Consider the following 20,831-nt stretch of genomic DNA (forward strand, 5'->3'; position numbering starts at 1 on the left):
TATGAAAGGAGGTTAATACAAAAGAATTCCATGTTAAATAGAGGACATTTAGGACTTTAAAAAAAACATTATGATAAAATTTCTAAGATATTTTGTTCTGGCGTTACCACACGCTTTACAGGTCTAATTTCAGAGATGTCTAAATGCTTTTCTAGGGAAAATGAGAGCAAGTATGGGAGGAAATTGTTTGATCTGCAAGGTCTGCCATCTTAATGATCCTCATGTAAGAACACTGCAGATGTATGTTTTACCCTCACTTATGGGGGGGGGGAATCCATGCATTCTCTGACTACACTGATGAAATAGGAATCGGGTAAAAATCAAAGCGTATTCATTTAAATTAATATAAAGGTTTTTTTCAGTGATTTCAATACTTGTCTTTTGAGTATAAAGAAAACCAAGGATCTTCAGATCTTCACATGCATTTATATGACAAAGCCAGTAAGTTAACTGTTTTTTCCATGACTAGTAGTAGCAGATGTAGAAAAATCTTCTCAGGTGTACCTATGTTTAGCTGGCAATTGTGTGTAATGGTTTCCCTCTCACTACACTTCAGGCCTCAATAAACTCCTAACTAATCTTATTTAATTTGTTCCCACTGGTCTGTCGACAAGCAAAAAGTTAAAAATGACCACCTTTTGTGATGAAAAGAAACATGCAAGCCTCTACACCCAGCACAGTAATTTGGAGAATACAAAGTTCAAATATGAAGGCTCACCTTTTCTCTGAGTAATCCAAAAGCCTAAATATCATGGCAAGAAAGAAAGCAGCTAGCAGTGATAACAGGAAAGGCACTGTCTTCTGTGCTACTACCTTTGGCAGCAGTACAGATGGACTTCAGAGACCACTGGCTATGCTTAATTTAATATGAAGCTAAATACAGTCAAAACATCTGGTGCAATACTGATGGTTATCATGATAAATTAAATCTGACATCACACACAAACCCAAATATTCTATTTATATCCTTTTCACCTAGAACACAAAGCTAAAATCTGCATTTACTTTTTCATCTCCTCTAACAGTCTTCTATTTTAGAAAAGGTAGGTTTTGTGGGGTTTAATGTTTACACAATTTTAGGAAATTCTATAAGACTACAAAATTTTGTATATAAAATCCCAAAGGGCTCATGCAAGTGAGGGTCCCTTTAGTTTAAGCTTCATTAGCCCCATGGACAATCTGTCTCTGGGGAGCACTTAAAGGCAGCATAAGGTAAAGACTAAATGGTAGCCCAAGTGGCACATGGAATTGGTATGAAGAATAAAAAAAAAAAAAAAACATAAAAAGCAGGCAGCTTAACTGACAATCTGCAGAGGAGCAAAAAAGATTTTCTGGGAAGGCACATCAGCAAAAATAAGTTCATCTATCTTAGGCTGGATTTATGACATGTGTTCATAAAATGCAAGACCCCAAATCTGTGCCAGACAACTGGAACAAAGTATTACTGTAAAGGAGAATATTAATGAAAGAACCAAATCATCAATTTTATAGCAACTACAGGACAAGGAAAAAATATAACTTTTGTAAGTATTTCATAGCGGCATTAGATAATCTCTAACAATTTGTTCTTTAAAAACGCAGAAGACCACTTGGAACTGGAATAACTACCACCCAGACTGCTATAATCAAATTCCTGCATTTTCTATGGCATTGCTTTAAATGGTAATCGGTGAAAAAAGATTTAATTCCACTGCTACAGAAAAATTAGCCTCACCCACTCTTTCAAACAAAAAGGACATAAACCCAGATTCTACATCTGAAGAAAGGATAACACTTCATATAATAAATTCAGTACAATCAAAATGAGAACCATATTTCTGTTTAACTTTTCTCATCTTGACTCAAGAGCTGTGAAAAAAAGTTATTAAAATTAATGCATCAAAGTATCATAATTCTGTCCTTTTTATTACTGGTAATATTCTTTCTAAAATATTAGTCTGCTATGCTGTACTAGTGTATCTTTTTCAAAGTTCTCTCTGAAGATCAGAATCAGTTTAACATTAAGAGAAAAATATACACTGAAAATAATCTCTTAAATTTCAGTGGGCTTAAATATTTAAAAATAATTCCCTCATTAGAAGCCACTTAGTTTTCTTCACTCTTGCAATGGTGAAAGATAATGAAGGTACTTTCATTCTACATAAAACACACACACATACACACACAGTGTTGACAACTGGCAAATGTCAAATGTAAACATTTTCCTATTCCTGTTAAACAAAATGTATTTTATTTTAAGACTTTATTTATTTTTTTGAGAGAGAGAGAGCATGAGCAGGAGGAGCAGCAGAGAGAGGGAGTAGCAGGCTCCCAGCTCCTAAGGGAGCCTAATGTGGGGCTCGAATCCAAGACTCCAAGATCATGACCCGAGCCAAAGGCAAACGCTCAACTGACTAAGCCATCCAGGCACCCCACAAAGTGTATTTCTAATAACCACTGTCCTGTATAATTTTTCCCTAGGTTAGCAAGTTACTGCTCCAGTACTTCTTCACACTAAATAATTTCTTCTAAAATTAACACTGAAGAAATACCACTGTAAATCCTCACCCTCTACCTATCACTAAGTGAATGAACTACATGGACTATCAAATTTAACTTCTCTTCTGTATTACTAACCTAATATTAAATATGATGCTCCACCAAAAGGGACCAGGAGTTTATAGAATTCCCCGTAAACGGGCAGCCCTGGTGGCACAGTGGTTTAGTGCTGCCTGCGGCCTGGGGTGTGATCCTGGGGACCCAGGATGGAGTCCTGCATCGGGCTTCCTGCATGGGGCCTGCTTCTCCCTCTGCCTCTCTCTCGCTCTCTGAATGAATAAATAAATCAATCTTTAAAATAAAAAAGAATTCCCCATAAACAACAGAGGAACAAATATAAGACAATGGGAAGATGAGGAACAGGATAAGCTGGTCTCTATTTTCCCATTCTCAACTCCCTGCAGGTGATCAAACTCTGGAATTGGATTGAGAGAACTGACAGAAAGTGCTGATACTGACACTAAATAGCTGGACTTCAGCTTTTGCTTTCATTCTAAAGGAGTCCAACCAAAATGCCACCATTTTCTATTTACCAAAGACACTCCCCCCATCATAAAGATGGTAAATATTTAATACTCATATAAAGACACAAAATGGGATTATTCTCTCACACATCAAAGTACTACCTAAGAAGATATTTAATATAGATTGTCAAAAAAAAAAACAAATAGAAGCATGAAATCACTGAAATAATCTTCAGAAAAATTAAGAATTGATATTTTAAGGGTATAGGTGGTGTTTCTGAAAGGAAAAGTGAAAGACTTTTGCATTTTATAGGAGTTAAAACTTTTCAATTGGGAAAGCCTAGATGGCTCAGTCAGTTAAATGTCCAACTCTTGATTTCAGCTCAGGTCATGATCTCAGGGTGGTGAGCTCAAGTCCCATGTCAGGCTCCAAGCTGGGCTGGGCATAGAGTCCACTCAAGATTCTCTCTCTCTCCCCACCTCCCTCATTGGTCCCCGCCTCACCATCTGCCTTTTAAAAAAAAAAAAAAAACAAACAAAACAAAACAAAACAAAACAAAACTCTTCAGATTAGATTCTTCCTGAGGTAAGGAAAGTAAAACCAGAATAGAGACTACAAAATTCTTTATCTTTCCTTCAGAGAACGTAGTTTAGTATTTTTTTTAATCAAACTTGAGATTTGGGGGCACCTGGGTGGTTCAGTGGTTGAGTGTCTGCCTTTGGCTTGGGTCATGACCCGGGGTCCTGGGATCCCATCCCACTCTGGGCTCCCTGCAGGAAGCCTGCTTCTCCCTCTGCCTGTGTGTCTGCCTCTCTCTCTGTTTCTCTCATGAATAAATAAATAAAACTTTAAAAATAAATTTATATTTGGGTTCCAATTCTATCCCAATAACTAAGTTACTCTGCTAATTTGATTGCAGCTTGTGTATAATTATATATATCCTTCAGGCTCCACTGGAAAAGAGCCATAGGGAACTGAGAACATTACCAAATTCAGTACACTCACAACTATAAAATTCAAATGTGAAAAACAATCTTTCTGCTAACACATGGATGATAATTCTTAATTCATATTATACATTTACTGATGATCAATGCACTGTTGCACTGTACAACTCTACTTGATTAAGGCCAATTTTCCATATGGGAAAAGGAAGATTTATCTGAGAAATGATTCCAAATATATTCCCCACAAATAAGGAGACTTAGACCTATTATTTATATTACAGCGGACAAATATATATATCACTTACAATCATTTATGTCAATCACCACAGTCCAGAAAAGTCAGGCTTGGAGTAAGATGCCAAACAAAATCCTAGTTGAATGAAAAGAAAAGGTCCCGGGTCAGTAAAACAGCTTTGTTAGCATGAATCTGGAGAGTATTCGGTAGAGGTAAAAGGCAGATCGCTCCCTAATATAGAAAGCAGTGGCCACCATGTGGAGTGCTGGGGTGCTGGGGGTCATCAGGGAGAGAGGCAGGAAATCCAGGAACAAATAACAAGTTGTATAGGCCTTTGGCAATAGAAGCGTGACTGTTTCTATGTTGGTTTTGAATCTACAACAATTATTCCCTTTTATTCTCTATTAGCACTAAAATTCTTTGCAAAAATTCAGCTGGTCTCAGTTATGCTGAGTGAAAACAAAAAACAAAAAAGTATTTTGTACAAATTCAGATTTAAAAAGAGAAACAGGAAAAATAAATAGATAAAAACAAAAAGAGAAGTAGTGCATCCTTTAAGATCAGAAGCAGTGAAGCCAGCAAGAATCTAGCATTAACGTTAGCCACTGTTTACGGAGCACTTACAAGGTTTCAAGCATCACACTCAATTATTAAATAATTCATAAACAACCCTATAAAAGGTATTACATCCCCATTTTATAGGGGAGGAAACTGAAGCACAAAGAGGTTGTAGGACTCTAACAAGGACATGTGGTGGAAGAGGTGGCAGACCAAGGAAGCAAACCCTATTTTCCTGCTCTCATGCTCAAAACCAGTATGCTGGGATGCCTCGGTGGCTCAGCAGTTGGGCATCTGCCTTCAGCTCAGGGCATGATCCCGGAATGCCTAGATCAAGTCCCGCATTGGGCTCCCTGTGTGGGGCCTGCTTCTCCCTCTGCCTCTCTCTTTCTGTGTCTCTCATGAATAGATACATAAAATCTTCAAAAAAAAAATCACCAGTATGCTTTACGATCCCACCAAAATGAGAATCTAACTGAGAGAGTCCCAAAGAGAAATAAAAACTCTAAGGAACAGCCTGAGTTCTTTCAACAACACCCTCTTCTGGAGCACTCCTATCCTAAAACTGGGGGATTTGGGGGTTTTGCTATGTGACATTCTTGGTAAAGACACATATGATACTAAATCCTCTGGAAATTTCATTCAATCTCAAGGCTTCAACTATAATACTTCAAATACTCAAATACTCATTCTCAGTATTTCTACCTTCAACCCTGACTTTTTCCCAGGTCTACTTAAGTACTTCCATCACCGTAAAGACAAAAATCACCCAGATTTCTCAATGAAAAGTTGTATTTATTATCCTCTTTTCAAATCAGTACCTCTTCTTGTGTTCCCAAATCTTTAATAGTATTTCCATCCTCCTCATTACCTATGCCTAAAAATCCCTCTTTAAAGCTTATGCCTTGCTCTGACAACTGTCAAATCCACGTGGTTCTACCTCTACAAGTCTCACATCTATCACACCCTCTGTTTCCACCACCACTTAGAAAGCTGGGCTTCCCTGGCTTTTCACCCAGTCTCCAAATCTCTGTCTTTGATCACATCTTAGAAACAGCTTTCCTAAAGCAAAACTCCAATCATGTCATTCCTGTACTAGAAAAACCTTCAAAAAAGCTCAGGTGCCATCAGATCAAATACTTCTTTCTCCATGCCACCTTGTCTAATTCCCTCTCCCTCGACAGAAGTTATTGCTTTCCCCCCTCTAAACCTGACAGCCCTTGAGCTCCTGTATTTACATTACATCACATACATGCATCACCTCCTTACTGAAGGACAAGCTCCACAGCAGCAGGACCAAGGTCTAATTCATCTGAGTCTCCTACAGATTCTGGTGTGAATACAGTGCACATTAGGTATTCAATTATTTCTAAATTAACTTTCTGGATGCAACACTAGTTTTGTTAGCAACAGGACTTGTATCCATTTACTTAATTTTTTAGAAACATACAAACATATCTGTGAATTCTGGAATCATAATCATGATTTCCATCAAACCAGCTCTTTAGAAGTTTTATCTGGTTCCTAGAATAGGCAAGGAAAGGTGCTTATTTTATTTGGAGACAAAAAAAAGTCTGTCAACTAAGTCAAGCAATATCTAATCTTCTATTCACTGAGGCCAGGAACTGTCACTTCACTGGGCCCCAGCTTTGGTAGTTCTGGATAAAGCCTCAAGGGAGCTTTCTTCTGACAGTGCACTAAATACATCAAGATGACTACTATTTAAAACACCCTTTTCATTTCCAAAACCTCTCTTCCAAACATCAATATTTCTGCCATAAGGTCTGCTCCTTTTCTGTTTCCCTATATGGCAAGGCCCTAGTGCTATGGCTTATGGAAAAACTAAACCACATAAATGAAGACAGGGAGTTTAAGATGCCTGAATATCCTGGACCATGGATTTTACAGATCATTAATATCTAGCCCTGTACAGTAAAGTTACACCCTTGGGCATAAAGTTAAAGAGTAAAAAACATTATCATGGCCCCACAAACAACAAAAATCTAGGCCAAGGAAGTTGGGGTTTAGAAAGCTGAGAAGAGGGGCGCCTGGGTGGCTCAGTCCATAAAGCCTCAGACTCTTAGTTTTGGCTCCAGGCATATCAGGGTCATGGGACTGGCCCTGCTTTGGACTCTGAGCTCAGTAGGGAGTCTGCTTGTCTCTCTCCCTCACCCTCTGCTCCTTCCCTCACTCATGCACATGTGCTCTCTCTCTCTAAAATAAATAAATCTTAAAAGAAGAAAGAAAGAAAGAAAAGAAAAGAAAAGAAAAGAAAAGAAAAGAAAAGAAAAGAAAAGAAAGAAAAGAAAGAAAAGAAAAGAAAAGAAAAGAAAAGAAAAGAAAAGAAAAGAAAAGAAAAGAAAAGAAAAGAAAAGAAAAAAAGAAAGAAAGCTGAGAAGAGGAAACATCAATCTGCGAAATTTCCCGTCTGCATACTACAGTAGTTATGGAGTAAAAAATGAAAATGGAAGACTATTTCTAGATATTCTGACAGAGAATGATGAGTAAAGTCATCTCAGTAAAATCACAGAGAAACAAATCCAGATTCTGTTTTCACTGTTTTATACAACCTTGTAAAAGCAAAGGTATAATCTACTATTTTAGGCCAGAAATAAGGAGTCCTTGAAAACTAAAAGGAAAAAAAAATCTATCCTTATAACCAGATTTTCCATGTAGTGTGAAAAATGAATATCTGGCCTATAATTCAAGAGCTAAAGGCAGAACTAGGTCACCAGTTGACCGAATATATTTATTCCCATGCAAAAAGCTACCTCAAGGTCAGACCTCTGCCACCTGCTGCAGTGCACCAGTCCTCAGAGGTTGTTACCCTGTGCTCCAGGCTTCTAATCAACTGTGCTTCCCAGTTTCCAGCTTCCCTTCCCCTTATCTTAGCTCTTCCTCTTCCAGGTCAAAAAGTACCCCAGGGCAGACAGGGAACAGCCACTGGAGGGCAGATTGAGCACAGGTTTCGCCTGGCCTTTGTCTAAGCAGAGCAAGAGCTACACACCATTCTTTCTATGATCCTACCCTCTTGTCATCTGTAAAACCATGACGGAAAGCAAGGCATGCACAATAATCATGCAACTGCCTTGGGTCCAATTAGAATTCCAAAACAACTTTAGGGGACGCCTGGGGGCTCAGCAATTGAGCGTCTGCCTTCAGCTCAGTGTGATCCTGGGATCCAGGATCGAGTCCCACATCGGGCTCCTTGCAGGGAGCCCGCTTCTCCCTCTGCCTATGTCTCTGCCTCTCTCTCTGTGCCTCTCATGAATAAATAAAATCTTAAGAAAAAGCATGTCCACACAAAAATTTGTACATCAATGTTCACAGCAGCTTTTTAACAGCCTAAAACTGGGGCCAATCCAAATGTCCCTCAATTAATGTATGAATAAATAAAAGGTACTATTATCCATACAATGGACAATTACTTGACAATAAAAAGGCATAAAGTACTAATGTTTATATAACGAGGATGAGCCTTGAAAACTTCATGCTGGGATCCCTGGGTGGCGCAGTGGTTTGGCGCCTGCCTTTGGCCTAGGGTGTGATGCTGGAGACCCAGGATCGGGTCCCACGTCGGGCTCCCTGTGTAGAGCCTGCTTCTCCCTCTGCCTGTGTTCTCTGCCTCTCTCTCTCTCTCTCTCTCTCTCTCTGTGTGTGTGTGTGTGTGTGACTATCATGAATAAATAAATAAAATCTTTAAAAAAAAAAAAAAAGAAAACATCATGCTAAATTAAAGCACTCATAAAAGAGAGCATGATTCCATTTTTACAGAATGTTCTGAATAGGCAAATCCAGAGAGACAAAAGTAGATGAGTAGTTGCTCACAGTGGGGGGGGGGGGGGGGGGGGGGATGGGGGGGACGAAATGGGGAGTGACTGCCAATGAGCAGAGCGTTTCTTCTAGAGGTGATTAAATGTCTTAAAAATGATGACAGTGATGGCTGCACAACTCTGTGAACATACTAAAAATAACTAAATTGTACATTTTACTGTTTTTAAGATTTTATTTATTTGAGAGAGAGAGAAAGAGAGCACGAGCAGGGGGAGGGGCAGAGGAAGGAGAACAGGTCGACTCCGAGCTCAGAGCCCAGCTCAGCGTGGAGTCCCCTGCAGGGCTTGATCCCAGAACCCTGAGATCATGAACTGAGCTGAAATCAACAGTCGGACAATTAATGGATGGAGCCACCCAGGCGTCCCTAAATTATATCTTTCAAGTGAACAGTATAGTATACAAATTCTATCTCTATAAGGCTATTATAAATTAAAACAAAAGATCAGAAGGACTACAACGAAGAACACACTGGAAGGGCACAGAATCTGAACAGGCGCACTGGCATCAAAATTGAAACTCAGGAGAGAGATGGTGACCTGAACCAGAGTAATGAGACCAGGAAGAGAAAGGGGAAAAGGAAACAGTACTTGGACATAGAAGGGGGCGTGGGTGTCCACGATCTGCAGAGTTGCTGGCTTAGACAACTGAGAAACATTTATGAAAACAGGAAAACAAGGAAAGATATGTTTGGGTGAAGGGAAATTCACTGTATTTTTAAGTTTAATTATATTTACAGAAGTCACATTAAGTACTCAGAAAATGTTTTATTTCAAGAGTTTATTAGCTTTCCCAGTCAGGCATTTACTTATTCAATTTTTTAATGCAACTTAATGTTAGTTGTATTTATATATGGAACTGGGTATTTAAAGGGAATTAAGTCTGCTCAACTTGCATTAATCAACATACATCAAAGTCTATCCTAGAGGGATCCCTGGGTGGCGCAGCGGTTTGGCGCCTGCCTTTGGCCCAGGGCGTGATCCTGGAGACCCAGGATCGAATCCCACGTCGGGCTCCCAGTGCATGGAGCCTGCTTCTCCCTCTGCCTGTGTCTCTGCCTCTTTCTCTCTCTCTCTCTCTCTCTGTGTATGACTCTCATAAATTTAAAAAAAAAAAAAAAAAAGTCTATCCTAGAAATCATTTATCTTATATTTTTATAAAAAAATGTACTGGATACATAAACAGACTAATAAGATTTATAAATTAATTTAGGGCTTAAGAAAACTGGATTTTACATTTTCTAACTTTAAATTGTTGACTTAATTCTGAACACCAGTAACTGTAAGTAGTTGGATATCACTGACATGTAGCATTAGTGGCTAGAAACTGAGAAGCTCCAATTTAATGGCTTCTATTTTCTTTATAAAACAGGAAGTGAGGTCATCTGTGTAAGACATGGAAAGGAAGGATGGGTGGTGGAAGAAAGGGGAACGAGAACCTACTAGGCCTAATGAATAGTTCAAATAAAAATGATAGCAAAATAACAAGCAAACAGGATATACAGAAGGACCAGCTGGAACAATCACAGGCTTGTTTGGAGTGTGGAGAACACAACCTCACAGAGGCACCCATCAGTCAAATGACGCCTTTTCTTCACTTAGTCTGCATGACTTTCTCCAAAATGTTATATGCAGTTGGTTTTTCTGAGGTATAAACAGAATATGTTTCTAGAATTATTTTCAGCCATAATATAAAGATAGAAATAACCAAAAGGAAAATCTATTTACATAACGTACTTAAGAGGAATACTTCTGTGCTCTAATCCTGACCATGGCAAAAAACTATTTCTAGTAAAGAAGTGTAAAACACAGTATCGCTTCTAGAAGATAATAAAAATGTCGTTTACTCATTATACTTTAGTATCATTTCTGTGCCTCTTTTTTTTCCTTGACTCCTAAGTTAAGATCCTAGACCAGTGCTGTCCAACAGAACTTTAAGCAATGTTTAAAATATCCTGTTTCCACACCACCCAGGACAGCAACTACTATGGACAAGTGACTACCGAACATTTTAAATGTGGTTAATGTGAATGAAGAACTTAATTTTTAATTTTAATTAACTTAAAATTTAAGTAGCTGCATGAGGCTAATGATTACCATAAAGGACAGTGCACTAGAGTTGTTGTTTTTTCTTTTTCTTTCCCTTTTTTTTTTTAAGATTTTATTTATGTACTCATGAGAGACACAGAGAGGCAAAGACACAGGCAGAGTGAAAAGCAGGCTCCCCATCAGGAGCCCGATGCGGGACTACATCCTTGAATCCCAGGATCATGTCCTGAGCCGAAGGCAGATGCTTAACTGCTGAGCCACCTAGGCGTTCCTAGAGTTTTCTCTTAAAGAAAATGAAGACATTTATGAGCAAGCTAAGTGAACACTCTTACCTCAGAAGACTACTGTAAAGATTAAATAAGATTTTGTTGCAAGGTACAGTATCTAACACATATCTAAAGGTTATGTGCTGATTTTTTAAAACTACAATTGGGGCAGCCCCAGTGGCTCAGCGGTTTAGCACCGCCTTCGGCCGATCCTGTCCCGGGATCCAGTCCCGCATCGGGTTCCCTGCATGGAGCCTGCTTCTCCCTCTGCTTGTGTCTCTGCCTCTCTCTCTGTGTCTCTCTCATGAATAAATAAATAAAAATATTTATAAATAAATGAACAAACAAACATACAATTGACTCAATCAGTTTAGAGTCCAACCCTTGATTTCTGCTCAGGTCATATCAGACCCATAATATTAAGACCCATGTTGGGCTCCACGCTCAGCGTAGAGTCTGCTTAGGATTCTCTCTCCCGCGCCCTCTGCCCCCCCCCCCCATTCTGTCAAACAAATAAATCAATAAAATCTTTTAGAATAAGTAAATAAATAATAAAAATAAATAAAAATACAATTGACTAGAAGGGCCATTTCCCCACAGATTATGGATAATTAGGGCTTTACTTTTTCATTAACACAAAATTCAAAATCCACTGCTAGTATCATTCAATGTTTTGGTCAAATGTAGACCTAAGAGGAAATGTCACCTAAAGATTAAGAGCACAGGCTTGGAAAGCAGACAGCCTCGGCTGATTTGTAGCCCCACTACTTATTAGCCAAGTGCTCAGTTTTCTCATCTGCAGAAATAACAGGACCTTAAGAATAAGAGAAGGATTACATTGATGTATAACAGTACAATGGCACACCGCAAGCACTCAATAAATTCTGGATTTTTTTTTCTTTTTTTTAAATGCTGGGTTTTAAAAAGCTGTGGCTGATGTACTTACTGCCCATAGGAATGTAAACTGGTACAACCTTTCTGGAGGCTAATTTAACAATTTCTATTAAAATTCAAAATGCACCTAATTTTTGACTGAGTAATTCCACTTTTAGGAATTTATCCTATAAAAGTACTCATGTTGCCAAGGATGATAACTACATACTGTTCACAATAAGAAAAATCAGACAAAACCCTAAATACCCACCAAGAGGGAACTAGCTAAATTACAACATTAACATGCCATACTCTGCAATATAATTATTAAAAATTGATAGGCTATGTGTGTACCACTATGGAAAAATGTTCAGAATTTGTCATTAAGTGAAAAAAGTAAATTACAATACAGTATGTAGAGCATAACACTTTCTATTAATTTAAACAGACATCGGGATGCCTGGGTGGCTTGGCGGTTGGGCGTCTGCCTTCAGCTCAGGGCACAATCCTGGGGTCCCGGGATCAAGTCCCGCGTCGGGCTCCCTGCATGGAGCCTGTTTCTCCCTCTGCCTGTGTTTCTGCCTCTCTCTTGATGTTTCTCATGAATTAATAAATAAAATCTTTAAAAAATAAATAATTTAAACAAATGCAAAAGGTTTATAGTATGTTTTTATAGAAAAAGTTAGAAATAAAGATATACTAACCTACTAACACTTATCATTTTAGAAGCCAGAACTATTAGAGACTTATTTGCTAAACTATACATTTCTATATATATAATTAGTACACATACTTTTTCTAAAGGTTTTATTTGAGAGAGAAAGAGAGAGAGGGAGAGCGAGCACCAGTGGAGGGAGAGACAGACAGGAGGAGAAGCAGGCCCAACACAGAGCTCAATCCCAGGACCCCAGGATCATGACCTGAACTGAAGGGGACACTTAAGAGACTAAGCCACCTAGGCACCCCTACAATTAGCATATATATTTTTATTCTAAGAAAAAAGATGACAGTAGGAAGCTTTTTAAAATAAGGTTTTCAAAGACCTGAGTATTGTGAGAAATCGTTTATGCTGCAAATGCTGTTTTAGGAAAAGATACAAAACTGTATGTATAAAAATGTGATCCCAATTTTCTGATACTATGACTAGAAAAAGAGACTGAAAGAAAAGATATCAAAATGCAAACAGCTGTCATCTCTATAAATTTCAGGAAGGTGGGATCTCTGGGTGGCTTAGCGGTTTAGTGCCTGCCTTCAGCCCTGGGCATGATCCTGGAGTCCTGGGATCAAGTCCCACATCGGGCTCCCTGCATGGAGCCTGCTTCTCCCTCTGCCTGTGTCTCTGCTCTCTCTCTCTCTCTCTCTCTCTTTCTCTCTCTCTCTCATGAATAAATAAATAAAATCTTTAAAAAATAATAAAAATAAATAAATTTCAGGAAGGTGAAGGCTTCAACTGTTTTATATTAAAATAAAAACACTCAGTAACAAATATTTTAATTAAAAAAATACTTCTAGAAATATACAACAATGTAACAATAGTTAACAATGCTTTCTTATTTATTTGAAATTTGCTAATAAGAAGGTTAGATCCTAAGTGTTCTTGCCACAAATCAACAACAATAAAAGTGGTAACTATTTGAGGTGATGGATATGCTAATTAGCTTCAATGTGGTGATGATTTCACAATGTACATGTATATCAAATCAATCATACAGCTTGAATATATACAATTCTTAGTTGTCAACTCTAACTTCCTCTCTCTCCCTGTCTCTCTGTGTACATGGTATAATTTTTTCATATATAACCTACTTCTACATTGGAATGAACCTACTGCTGCTTCAAATAATTTGTTCCTGGGACACCTGGGTGGCTCAGTTGGTTAAGCATCCAACTCTTGGTTTCAGCTCTGGTCACAATCTCAGGGTTGTGGAAATGAACCCCATGTCAGGCAGGCTCTATGCTCAGCATGGAATCTGTTTGAGATTCTCTCTCACTCTCCTTCTGCCCTTCACTCTCTCTCTCTCAAAAAAATTAAGCTTTAAAAAAATATATTTTATTCCTGATATATGATACTGTTTTACCATATCCTCTTGAAGCATCATTAAAAATATAATTTTACAAAATACACTTGAAATTCCATCAAGGAATCACATACCTAACTCAGATCTATTTACACTGAACAAGTGAACATCTGGTCTGCATATTGAATATAATACCAAATAAATTTTTAAAAAAGATTTTACTGACTGAATTTTTTTTAAAGTTTAAAAAAATTGTTAAACTTCAAAAATGTCAGTACTGCTTGACATCTCAGTTTAAAGATCTTCAAGTCAAACATCTGTCTAAACAGAGATGTCTAAGAAATATTCCATTCTTTGAAATGCTATAGCTATAATATGAAATTACATTAAATCATCTCCAGATGGCACATCTTTCATAACAAGTCTCATCCAAAGAAAGCAGTTACTGAATGTAAGTTGCCATTTTTCTGCAACTCACTATTAACTGGAGGCAGAAGAAAGAATACCGTCACTATGAAAGTATAAGCAGAGCATCACAGAATTTCTAACACATTAAATGATGTCCCATTCACATTTTACTTTTATGAATCAAATTTTTCATGTTTTTAAATTTTTTCATGAAGTATTTAAAACACACAGACAAGTATTAGAAAATATAAGGGACACCTTGTACTTACCACCCAGATTTAACAATGTTATTATTTTGCTGGATAGATGCTTCAGCTCTTTTCTCCCATGCAATTAATAAAATATAACAGATATAGTTAGATCCTCTCTTTTTAATATTTAAAAAGGAGGGATTAGAGATGACCAAGTTGCAGAGCTTCTGGATTTCTAAAATATCTATAATAACACATTTGTATCATCTTGGCTAAACACCACTAATTCAATGTGTAAATTTAGCCTGCAGAGAAAAGATATTATTGTTATATGAACCTGTCCATACAAATAACCATTAAAATAAAAAAATATTAAAGATATCCTCAGAAAGACTATGAATACATCTTTGCTGTTACCTATATTATTAGCATTTTGGTTCTCATTTTATTTCTAAGTGATTCCTTAGATCTGCACTGACAGAGTGGATGGACACTAGCCACATGTGGCTATTGAGCTTTTGCAATGTGTTAATACACACTGAGACAGACGTGTAAAGTACACACTGGATTTTAAATACTTAGTATGAAAAATAATGTAAAAAACTCATTAATAATTTTTGTTATTTACATGCTGAAATAGTATTTTGAACATACTGAGTTAAGTAAAATATAATTAATTTCACCCCTTTTACCTTTTTTTTTTTTTTTTTACTGTGGGTACTAGAAAATGTAAATATGTACTCATGGTTAAAGCTCACATTATAATTTCTACTGCACAGTACTGTCCTAGATACATCAAAGTAGCACCAAAATAAGAACCACAATTTCATAATCAAGAAAAACACAGAATGGCTTAAATGGTCAAAATGGTAGAGATGTGGCTGTTACCTAGGTGATTCAGAGAGAAGAAAACTATTTAGGGAAAAGCAGGGCTCCAAGATTATGCTTCTACATCACAAGAACACCCCAGATAAACTCTGTTTCATTTCATTTTATTCATGTTTATCTGGTAAACTACTCTCCTAAAAAAGTCAATTCTTTAGTAATTGAAGTAGTCTGAAAACAGATATAATACAATGTATTCATTTAACAATTTTTATTAACTAGGACTAGGGATACAGTGGTGAATATGAAGTCACGTACACACAATGAACACATTAACAAGTAAAAAAAACTCATTTCAGAGAAGTGCTTTGAACAAGTCATGTGAAAACTCAGCAGTCTTTCCAGTCCAATCCTACTTTAGAATCAGCTTTTAGGACTCCTGGATGCTGTAGTCACTGAAATGTGTTTTAGAGGTGATAAATTAGTTATTTCAGTGTGTTCATACTGCAAGATCATTTTCTGTGTAAATATTTTCAATCAAAGCATTCTGCAAAACACATGTACTGTTCCCAACAACATCACACAAGAAAATGCAAGGCAATTTATGTCATTGTCATGATTTTCGTAACACATAAACGTCCAATTTGGCTTTTAATGCTTAATTAAGGAAAAAAAGTCAGTGATTATTTACCCTTTTTCACTGAAGGAAGGCAAATAAGAATATCTAACTACAAACCTGGGCAAAATGAATTCCATATTGTCAACTCATCCAGCATCTAATATTAATATTCTGGTCCAGGAAATGGCACAGAGAACCAAGCTGACATGGTCAACTTCCTCTACCACAAAAAAAAAAAATTAATTAAAAAATAAAAAACCAATCCCGAGAGTTCATAGTACAAATAAAATGTTAACGTGTGTGGCCATAACTACACGTAGCCAGTTGAATTGGTCTCAATAAATTATATGGTCAGAGGTTAAAAACCATCCTTCACTACTGTCAACTCTAGCACATCAATGCACCAAAACACAATGCAACTGTCATAAACCATATTAATTTAAAGACACGAAACACAATTAGGTAAGCAAAACAGTGGGTGTTTGAAATGCTCAATAACAATTGGATTCAGTCAGCAAAGCATAGCAGATTCTTAGAACACTACGTAGTTATTAAAAATAATCCTGACGGGCACCTAATGGTACAGTCAATTGAGCAGCCGACTCTTGGATTTGGCTCAGGTCATGATCTCAGGGTTGTTTGGCTCAGGGTCATGATCTCAGCCCCACATCATGCTCTGTGCTCAATGCAGAGTATGCTTGAGACTCTTTCCCATTCCTTCTGCCCCTCTCACTGTGCTTACACTCTCTCACTCTCTAAAATACATAAATTTTTAAAAGATACTAATAATTATAATCCTAACAGTATATTAATTGACAATGAATGACATGAAAATACTCATATATTGGGACGCCTGGGTGGCTCAGCAGTTGGGCGCCTGCCTTCAGCCCAGGGTGTGATCCTGGAGTCCCAGGATCAAGTCCCATATTGGGCTCCCTGCATGGAGCCTGCTTCTCTCTCTGTCTCTCACTCTCTCTGTGTCTCTCATGAATAAATAAAATAAAATTTAAAATCTCATATTTAACTGAATATGCAGTAATTGCAAAATGTATCTAATGTGGGGGTGCCTAGCTGGCTCATTTGATGGAGTGCCTGATTCTTGATTTCAAGGATATAAGTTTGAGCCCCACACTGGGTGTAGAGAATACTTAAAACACACACACACACACACACACACACAAATGTGATAACTATTTTTGTGTATTAGATGTTTTACTTCTTTATTTAAATTCAATGAATTAACATACAGTGTATCATTGGTTTCAGAGGCAATACCTTTTTTTTTTTTTAAGTAATCTCTATGGTGGTCATGGAGCCCAACATGGGGCTTGAACTCATGTGAGACCAAGACCTGAGCTGAAATCAAGAGTCAGATGTTTAACAGACTGAGCCACCCAAGCACTCCACTTAAAATGTGTTTCTACTGCCTATAGCAAAAAAGTCTGGAATAGATTGCAAATAGCTAACATTAGTTATCTACAGATGTTGTTTTAGTTTCTTCCTTTTAACCCTATTTTCTGACACTCATACAATGAATCTATCATCTGATATTGTAAAGAAAACATAAAACTTATTTCTAAAGCAAGTTAGTTACAAAACAGTATATACATATGATATCCATGATATTCAAAGATGATATAAAAAGAAATGGGAATCATACAAAAATGCCACAAAATGTGAGAATGATCTCTCGGAGGTCCTTCCCTTTAAGTCCCATAAAGACTTATGAAAAGTCTTTACCATCTACTCTTAGCCTTCCTTCCCACCTGGTCCTACACCACAATCAGGGTGAGGGCAACAAGAAGGTGCCCATCTGACAATTAGCTGTAACAACCAGCTTTCTAGGTACCTCACTTCCAGTGACCTCGACCTTCCCACCACTGAAACCACCAACTTGCACAACTATAACTTGTTCCATCTCTGAAACCATCAGATCACAGGAATTCACCAAACTTACCCTCTGACCACTTGAATACATTTGTCCTCCTGCCTTAACAGAACTTTTCCTCCGTTGATCCTGTTTTCTGTCAGCATCTTTCAGGTTTCACTTCTACTCACTCTGGTTTATACTCATTGCCTCTAGGAATTTCCTATTTCTCCCTTCGTTTTGGTACACTATTTAAAAATTATACCCTGGGATCCCTGGGTGGCGCAGCGGTTTGGCGCCTGCCTTTGGCCCAGGGCGCGATCCTGGAGACCCGGGATCGAATCCCACGTCGGGCTCCCGGTGCATGGAGCCTGCTTCTCCCTCTGCCTGTGTCTCTGCCTCTCTCTATCTCTCTGTGACTATCATAAATAAATAAAAATTTTTTAAAAAAGGTATAAAAAAATAAAATAAAATAAATAAATAAATAAAATAAAAATTATACCCAAGGGGCACCTGGGTGGCTCAATCAGTTAAGCATCTGCCTTTGGCTCAGGTCATAATCTCAGGGTCCTGGAATAGAGTCCTGAGTCAGGCTTCTTGCTCAGTATGGAATCTGCTTCTCCTTCTCCCTCTACCCCTCCCTGCCACTCATGCTCTCTCTAGCTGTCTCTCAAATAAATAAAATCTTTTTTAAAAAATTATACTTTGGCAGCCTGGGTGGCTCAGCAGTTTAGTGCCACCTTGGGCCCAAGGCGTGATCCTGGAGACCGGGATCGAGTCCCACATGGGGCTTCCTGCATGGAGCCTGCTTCTCCCTCTGCCTGTGTCTCTGCTTCTCTCTCTCACTCTGTCTCTCTCATGAATAAAAATTAAAACTTTAAAAAAATATAAATAAATAAATGCTCAGTAACTTTCAGGGAACCTGGGTGGCTCAGTTAGTTAAGCGACTGACTCTTGATTTTGGCTCAGGTCTTGATCCCAGGGTCATGGGACAGAGCCAGGTGTGGGGCTCCCTGCTAGCGGGGAATATGCTTGGGATTCTCTCTCTCCCTCTGCCCCTCCCCCAGCTTAAGTGCAAAGCTCCTTCTCAAATAAATAAATACAAACTTAAAAAAAATAAATAAATGTTCAGTAACTTTAAATTTTTTACTTCACCTTAAGTTATCAGATACTCTCTCCCCCCAAAATGGTCTCATTTTAAGTATGTAATATACAGTTTAACAAATTTTAAAAATAAGTTTTCCAGGCACCTGGGTGGCTCAGTCAGTTAGGCATCTGCCTTCAACTTGGGTCATGATCCCAGAGTCCTAGGGTCAAGCCCTGCATTGGGGTCCCTGCTTGGTGGAGAGCCTGCTTCTCCCTCTACCTCTGTCACTCTCTCTACTTGTGCTCTCTTACAATCTTGGTCAAATAAAGAAATAAAATCCTTAAAAAAAGAAAAAATTTTTTTCCTTTCCCCTCTCTACATACCATCAATATTTGACCTTCCACTTAAGTATGTTCTCTTTTACTGAATGTTAAAATAACATCAAAGTCAAAAATTAGAACTACTTATTCTGAGTGAAGCCAATAAGCACTTCAACCTCTGAAGGAATTCTAACTGGAGCAAGAAAGAAAGTTATCAATATTTCATCTGCTAACATTTACACCGTAACCTACTTAAAACAGTTAAGTTATATGGCTGTTTCAATTTCTGGAAGGCATTGGCTTATCTAAGAAATCCAGATTTTCTCCTTGCCCTCCTAGAAAAAAGCATATTATCCCATGTCAATGAATATTTTTTATGTTTTATAGCATTAAAATTTAATAATGGAACTGTGAAAGGAAGGAGAAAAAAAGAAGGGAAAATGGACAGGAGGAAGGAGGGGAGTAAGGAGAATACAAGAGGGGAAGGGGAGGAGAGTCTGAGAGGAGAAAGAGAAGGAGGAGGAAAGGAGGGGTGGCAGTACCTGGGCTTGTTGGGGAAGATCAGCTTGCAATCCTTGCATTGGTGAGGGATGGGGATGAGGTTGGAGATGCAGGGGAGGGAAGGGGAGGAGACCTGGCTTAGTTCAACTTTTATAACTTCTTGAAGGAAAATATCAATAAAATGGGAAAATAGAAGAGAATGTTTTATTTTCTAAATGAAATTAAAGAAAAATATAGTTTCAGGGATCCCTGGGTGGCGCAGCGGTTTGGCGCCTGCCTTTGGCCCAGGGCGCGATCTTGGAGACCCGGGATCGAATCCCACGTCGGGCTCCCGGTGCATGGAGCCTGCTTCTCCCTCTGCCTTTATCTCTGCCTTGTCTCTGCCTTGTCTCTGCCTCTCTCTCTCTCTCTGTATGACTATCATAAATAAATAATAAAAAAAATTAAAATATATATATATAGTTTCAGACAGATCATTCTAAAACTAAAAAAGTTATATTAAGGAAAGGTGTATGGCATAGTAGAAAAACTTCAACTAGCAAGACATAAGACCTTAGTTTGAACCCCAAATCTGATATCATTAGAAGCGAGTCCTCTCTGAATCACCATTTCCTTCCTTAGAAATCAGTAATGATACCACCTCTCTTAAAGAATGGATAATTAGAAGTAGTTATATTCAATATACTAAGCAAATAGGAAAGAACTGATTCACCTCAAGTATGAACCATTAAATAAAATTTGCTTTATGACTATACATGAGACAGCAAAACGCTTCTTATGGCATCACCCTACACAGACGTATCTTATAGTCTCTCTGTTGTAGTCAGCTACAGAAAGTGGTTTCTTGATGTCAACCACTTTCTTTCAATCTGAGATTTGGGTATAACACTGTAAAGAGGTCTTTCTGTATTACTAAACCTAGGCACACTTCACTGACTCAAAGTTCAAATTGGACATCTCAAGAGTGAACTGGATCACATCTAAGGCAGTACACCCAAGTCCCTAACAGATTTCCAAAAGCCCAGGAAAGCAGAAAGGTGGGAGAATCACACAAAGCAAGGCATGAGAAATTACTAGTTAGCTTTGCAATGTGAAAAATTGACTTTACTATAGCTCTCATCTGTTAAGCTTACAATACATTGACTGAAAAATTTCTCAGCCATGCCAAAAGTCACAAGACCTGTTTATACATTTTAGCTAATTAGTGAAAAAAAAGCAATTAAACAAGTTAATT

The 20,831-nt window shown here is 37.9% G+C and overlaps 1 protein-coding gene across 6 annotated transcripts in view; it reads right to left on the reverse strand.

Moving 5' to 3' along the window:
- Window positions 1–20,831, reverse strand: part of RERE (arginine-glutamic acid dipeptide repeats) — a 403,339-nt gene that overhangs the window by 347,828 nt on the left and 34,680 nt on the right. For 2 of the 6 annotated variants that reach the window (XM_072731205.1, XM_072731208.1), the window contains exon 2: window positions 4,256–4,320. The exons of the other annotated variants lie outside the window; for them this stretch is intronic. The gene's annotated coding sequence lies outside the window, so the exon portion shown is untranslated. The remainder of the gene's footprint in view (window positions 1–4,255; window positions 4,321–20,831) is intronic. 6 annotated transcript variants of the gene reach the window in all.

The sequence above is a fragment of the Vulpes vulpes genome, chromosome 12 (assembly GCF_048418805.1).
Source record: "Vulpes vulpes isolate BD-2025 chromosome 12, VulVul3, whole genome shotgun sequence".
NCBI classification, from domain to species: domain Eukaryota; kingdom Metazoa; phylum Chordata; class Mammalia; order Carnivora; family Canidae; genus Vulpes; species Vulpes vulpes.